We start from the raw sequence: 7,125 nt of genomic DNA, 5'->3' as shown, positions 1-7,125 counted from the left end.
CCTAAGTCCTTCAAACCTTATTTATATAACTATATATGTAATAGACATGGTTTTAACAATATATAAGATTGAAAACTGTAAAAGAAAGGTTTAGTATACAAAAGTGAATTTGATAAAGAGTTTCACATGTAAAATAGTATGATAAGCAGTTTGAAGTCATTTGTTGGTAAAAACAGTTTAAAGTATATGCTAGTTATTAAGCACATGTGATTCATCTAATAACTAACATGGTTCAAATTGTATCCCCCACCCATAAAATCATTTAAAAACATTTAAAGAAATTTCAAAGGTTAATTAAGGGGTATGAACTCATCTGTAGTGAGTGGTTTGGATGAACGGATGGTATAGGATGCTAAGTGTCAAGTGAAGACTTGAACACACTCTTGGATCCTAATTAACATATAATAACACATATATGTATCCAGTTAGTTATTTAACAACTAATTAACTAAGTTAAGATACAAAGTGCCAAATTGTGTTTTGAGGGCTTATAAGTCATGATTGAGCATCCGATGGTCAAGTCTAAGCCTTAGGAAAGCATTAGGGGCACACTAACACTACCTTGTAGAGTTTACGGCCTAAGGACCATATCCTTATGTGTTTATGGTCATAAAATCTTATGGGGACCTATTTTGATTGTTGTTTAAGGTCTTAAACACATCTAGGAAGGATCAAGGTTGGCATCCAAGGCTTAGGAAGGGACTAAGGTCCATTTAACCACCTTAAGAAGGGTTTACGGACCAAGAACATCCTTGGCCATAAAATCCTTTGTTATTATGACTCTTGATGATTTTCAAGTGTTATCAAGTTCATTCTAAGCACACAAGAAGCTAGGGAAAGTGCACTTACAAGATAGAAACTTGATTGGGTGTTTAAGGTCCTAGAACACTAGTGTGTGTTCTCAGTGTTTTGAAGAACACTTGAAGATATACTTGAAAAACTATTATGAATGGATGAAATGATGTATAAACACTAGGTGATAGGGTATAACAAAAAATTAAGTCGAGAAATACTTACATTTTTAGGAGATCGGGTGAAGAACGAGATGCTACTTGAGAGAGAATAGGGAGTGTTCTTGAGGGTGGAAGTGAGAAATGAGGGATTTGGGGAGTAAACTCATGCCTAACGCATGAGTTCATGGCCATGATAGAGTTCACGACCCAAACTCCCTTTGTTTGGCCGTGAACACCTAACTAAGGTGTTGGTTGTTCATTTGTTATCCCGGTATTCTAGAAATCACTTCCTTTTATCTGTTCAGTTCATGAATAATTAATAAAACTACTCAAACGAACTTTAAACCGGCTAAAAATTAGCAGAAATGTAATTTGATTTTAATTGAAGTACTTGACTTTAGGGTTTGTACGAATAAAAATTATGGGTTGTCACATCATCCCCCCATTAAAGGGAATTTCGTCCCGAAATTAGAGTTTAAGCAAATAAAGTAGTTACAAATAAATAAGCGAATAGATGAGGATATTTCAATTTCATTTGATCCTCGCGCTCCCATGTGAATTCCGGTCTTTGCTTGGCGTTCCAGCAAACCTTCACAATCGGGATACGACTTTGTTTTGTCTGCTTGACCTCACAGTCCATGATATCCTCGAGTGGGATTATGAGAGTCTCGTCGGACAAAAACTTTTTCAAGTTGGAGATGTGGAATGTAGAATGGATGTTACTGAGTTCGTTGGGTAGACTGAGTTTGTAAGCTACATGGCCGATTCTAGCGAGAATCTCGAAAGGCCCTATGTATCTTGGATTGAGCTTCCCATGCTTACCAAAGCGTATCAATCCCTTCTAGGGTGAGACTTTCAAAAGAACGCAATATCCCACATGGAACTCCAAAGGTTTCCTTCGCTTGTCTGCGTAGCTTTTCTGTCGATTGGCTTTCAATCATTCACGAATCTGAACGATCTTCTATGTTGTTTCCTGAATGATCTTCGGATCTGTGAGAGTGCTATTAGGAACTCATCCTTTAGCTAACTGGGTGTCACCTACCTTAGCTTAGCACAGAGGGGATATGCACTTCCGGCCATAGAGGGCTTCAAATGGAGCAGCCTTGATGCTCGTGTGATAACTGTTAGTGTAGGAAAATTCAACAAGGGGTAAGTGAGTATCCCATGCTTTTACAAAGTCGATCACACAGGCTCTCAACATATCTTTCAGTGTTTGGAAAGTCCTCTCATTTTGTCCGTCGGTCTGAGGATGGTAGGTTGTGCTCATGTATAGCCTTATTCCTAGGGAACTTTGTAGTGACTTCCAGAACCACAAAGTGAACCTACTATCTCTATCAGAGATAATGGATATAAGAACACCATGAAGTTATACGATTTCCCAAATGTATGTTCTCGTAAGCTTCTCCATCTTGTCAGTTTCCTTGACAGGTAGGAAGTATGCAGACTTGGTCAATCTATCGACGACGACCCATATGGTATCAAGTCCACCCGCTGTCTTGGCCAACTTGGTTATGAAATACATAGTGATCTGCTCCCACTTCCATTTTGGTATCTCTAGTTGTTGTAGTAAACCGGAGGGTTTCTGGTATTCGAACTTAACCTTTCCGCAAGTAAGGCATTTACTCACGAAGGTAGCAATTTCTACTTTCATGTTAGGCCACCAATATAACTTTTTAAGATCTAGATACATTTTATCTGAACCTGGGTGGACGGAATACCGAGTGTTGTGTGACTCGGTCATGACCAAGTCTTGGAAGCCACCATGTTTTGGTGTCCAGATCCGGTCCATGAAATATAAGGCCCTACCACCCTTGGCTTCTAAATTCTTATCCATTCCTCTAAGGGATCCACCTGCCACGTTTTCAGGTTTCAAGGCTTCAAGTTGAGCCTCCTAAATTTGTGTAGACAAGTGTGAATGGATAGTCATTGTCAATGATTTGACCCTTCGACCAGAATATTCCTTCTGACTTAGGACGTATGTTATTAGGTTGGCTTTACCCGTATGATAATGAATTTTGCATTCGTAGTCATTGAGTAGCTTGACCCACCGTCTTTGTATCATGTTGAGCTAATTGAATATGTGTTGTAATCTCTTGTGGTCTGTAAAGATGGTGCTTTTCGTGCCATATAGGTAGTGCCTCCAGATCTTTAGGGCAAACAAAATTGCCCCCAGCTAAAGATCGTGTGTGGTGTAATTGACTTCATGTATCTTCAGATGTCTCGAGGCATAGGCGATTACCTTACCCCATTGCATCAGAACACAACCGAGCCCTTGGTTGGATGCATCGCAGTATACAACAAAGTCTTCTATCCCTTCGAGGAGGGATAGTATCGGTGCGGTGCATAAGGCTCGCTTCAGCGTTTGAAATGCTTTTTCCTGTTTCTCTTCCCAGCTAAAGGCCATGCCCTTATAGGTCAACGTTGTAAGAGGTTTCACAATTCGGGAGAAGTTCTGTATGAATCCGCAGTAGTAGCCAGGGAGACCTAGAAATTGACGAATTTCCGTAGGCGTCTTCGGTGCTGACCAGTTCTCAATGACTTTAAATTTGGATGGGTCCACATGGATTCCCTCTTTGCTAACCACATGTCCTAAGAATTCGAATCTTTGGATCCAAAATTCACATTTAGAGAACTTCGCATAGAGCTTCTCCGTTCGTAAGGTTCCTAGAACTTGTCGCAGGTGATCGCCATGATCTTCCTTACTTCGAGAGTAGATCAGGATGTCATCAATGAAGACGATGATGAACTGATCCAAGTAAGGATGAAATACTATATTCATTAAATCCATGAACACTGTGGGCACTTTGGTCAATCCGAATGGCATCATCACGAACTCGTAGTGTCCGTAATGAGTTCGGAAGGCTGTTTTAGGAACATCCTCCTCCAACACTCGTAACTGGTGATATCCGGATCTTAGATCAATCTTGGAAAAGTAATTCGCCCCTTGCAGTTGGTCAAAGAAATCGTCTATGCAAGGCAAAGGGTAACTATTTTTGACAGTTAGTTTGTTGAGTTCTCTGTAGTCGATACACATACGGAATGATCCATTTTTCTTCTTAACGAACAAGACCGGTGCTCCCCAGGGTGAGAAGCTTGGTCTTATAAAGCCCTTGCTAAGTAGTTCGTTAAGTTGACCAGATAGTTCCTGCATCTCAATTGGTGCTAATCGGTAGGGCGATTTGTCTACTGGGGTAGCTCTTGGGATTAAGTCGATTCTGAACTCGACTTGTCGTTGTGGAGATAATCCTGGTAGTTCTTCTAGAAAGATGTCGCGAAAGTCGCTCACTACCGGAAATTTCTTTATTTCTTTCGTTTCTAGGCTCGTATCAACAACGTGAGCAAGGAATGCACAATATTCCTTACGTAGATACTTTTGTACTTGAATACTTGAAATGATATGAAGACTCGTGTCGGGTTTGTCACCATAGATGATGAGAGTTTTGCTAGATGGAAGATTAAGGTGTACAGTCTTTTCGTAACTCATAATGTCGTCACGATGAAGACTCAACCAATCCATGCTGATGATGATGTCGAAGCTTTTAAATCGAGACCGACATGAGGTCGATTGGAAATGAATGGCTATCTAGAGTTAGAGTACATCCTATGTATATGCTATTAGTGCTCTCAATTTTCCCATTAGCCATTTCTACAATGAATGGTTACTTCAGTGTGCGTGGTTTTTGTTTAATCAGGCGAGGAAATTTATGATTTACGAAGCTTCTCTCCGCTCCACTATCAAACAGTATGTATGCATAAGAGTTTTCAAGGAGAAACGTACCAATCACCACCGTTGGGTCAGCGACTGCTTCCCCTTGGCCTATAGCCAGAACTCTTCCCACTCCTCCAACATTTCTTGCTTTGGGGCAGTCCCTTTTATAGTGGCCCACCTCGCCACATCCATAGCTAGCCTGGCCCATACCAGCGCCGGGAACTTGGGTGATCGGCCTTGCCGAAGATTTGCAAAAACGGACAGTGTGTCTTTTCTTGTTGTAGTTGGAGCACTGCATTTCCTGGCAGGGGCCGTTGTGGTGGAAGTTGAATTTGTTGCACTTTCGCAAACTTCCAGCGTAATGCTTCACCAGAGCAGTTGCTGTGGGTGTTATTGCGGCATGAACCGCCACTATCTACTGCTTTTTGGCAGCTCGCTGCTTCTTCTTGTCATCCTAGAATTTCCGCTTATTGTCAGCGGGTTTGGAGGGTTCTGAGATGGCTAGGGTTGTTGCTGATGATGGGGATTGGACTCCATGATCGATGAGTCGTTGTCCCAGTCGTTTCGCACTATCGAAGGTAGCAGGGTGTGAAGATAGGACATTTTCTTGATACGGAGGCACCAGCCCCCAGATGTACCTTTCGACCTTTTCCCCCTCAGTGGGAACCATGTTGGGACAGAGGGCCACCAGTTCACTGAATCTGGAAATATACGTGACTATATTGGAGCCCCTCATGGTTAGGTTGTACAGCTCCTATTCCAACTTCTGGATCATGCCCATCAGGCAGTACTCCTCAATTATGAGGTCTTTCATAGTTTCCCAACCCATGTCGTTTGCCAATACAAGAGTGAGTGACTTGACATGGTTGTTCCACCATGTCAGGGCTTTCTCCTCAAAGGTTCAAGCGGCAAACTTAACCTTACTTGCGGCAGGGTAGGAGCAAATCTCGAAGACCGACTCCGTCTTCTCGAACCATTGCGAGAGGGCAATGACTCCGCCAGTCCCCTTGAAGGGTTTTGGCTTACAGTTAGTGAAGTCCTTGTAGGAGCACTCTCTCGAGCGCACAAGGAGTTCACCTTGAGTAGATTTAACAGGGGTTCCACCTTTGCTGGCTTTAGTGGAGTGATATTGAGCCATGGCCGTAGCCACAGCCGCAACCACTGCAACATTCAGAGTTGCTGCATCGAATTGTGGAGGAGGTGGTGGTGGAGGTGGACTTGGAGTAGTTTGAGGATTACGCCTAGTTGATTTCCGAGGAGGCATCCTTCAACTATAAATTTAAAGGAAAGATGTACATGGTGGTTAGAATCAATTGTAAGCATGGTGAGAGTGATCCATGGGCTAAATCACCATAGTCCAACAGTTGAATGAGTGTATGTTTTGAAATAGCAGCATAGAAGAACAGTCGAGGAAATACAAAAGTACAAAATTTTCTAACAGATTAGATTACTGTCAATATTACTGGTATTATTGATGTAACAAGTTCGGGAAAAATGACCTAACAGTTGGTCTTACATCATACCATAAGGGAAAAAGTTGACAGTTCTTAGATTCCTAGTTAGAGTACTTGGAAAGTAGGAATACTTTACATACAAAAGCTTCATAGAGCATAGTTAAGAAGGCTATTCCTTGAGTCAAAAGAAAAGATGCACTAAACATCTTCTAACAGCAATGGGAATACCTCGGGTAAACCTTCAGATCTGCCACTTGATGAACCACTTCTTGAAGGTGTTGCTCATGAGTCCTCTGGCGAACTCGAAGTTCTATGACTTCAGCTTGGGAGGAAGACAGCTGTTGCTGCAGGGTCTTAGTGGTTCTCCTGGTCCTTTCCATATCTTCTTCAAGACGGTGGATGCAGACTGTGTTGACACCAGAGTTGGCATCAATTTCCATGATATGGCCGATGGCTGCTCAACCTTGATCGACATTCCGAGCAATCCTGTAGACCATGCTAGGTAGGACTCGGTCAGTTGAGCCACCCTCGTTTATGTTGTAAAAGCTTCGGTCCCTGTTGTAGGGTAAAGGTTGACCCTGTTCATTGCTCCAGCGATTCAAGTTTGTTGCCCATAAGGGTGTGGGACCTTGAAACGCAGGTCATGGGTTGAGATTTAGGGCTTGACCCTCTTAGGGTAGGTTGTTGACATCAGGCTCGGAGTCAGAACCATCCGAGAAGCCTTCTGCGAGGTGATCATCCAAAGGAATTAGATGCTCGTCTTCAGGCTCTTCTTCAAGCCATCCAACATTGCCGTGGGATGGAATGTACAGGTCACCATGATGATGGAATCCATCCATGATATCTACGCGAGAAAAGGGGTATAAGAATCTTATATAAATAAATGCAATACTTAAGATAATTATAAGATGATATTTATTAGTTATGTCAGTACTTGTGTAGTGTGTACCAATTATATGAAATCAGAGGAGGATAGACCTTCGAATAAGTGGCCCTAACTCCAAATCCG

This window comes from Lactuca saligna, chromosome 4 (genome assembly GCF_052625555.1).
Source record: "Lactuca saligna cultivar CGN05327 chromosome 4, ASM5262555v1, whole genome shotgun sequence".
NCBI classification, from domain to species: domain Eukaryota; kingdom Viridiplantae; phylum Streptophyta; class Magnoliopsida; order Asterales; family Asteraceae; genus Lactuca; species Lactuca saligna.
The sequence above is the reverse complement of the archived record's forward strand: the minus strand, read 5'-3'. Positions refer to the sequence as shown.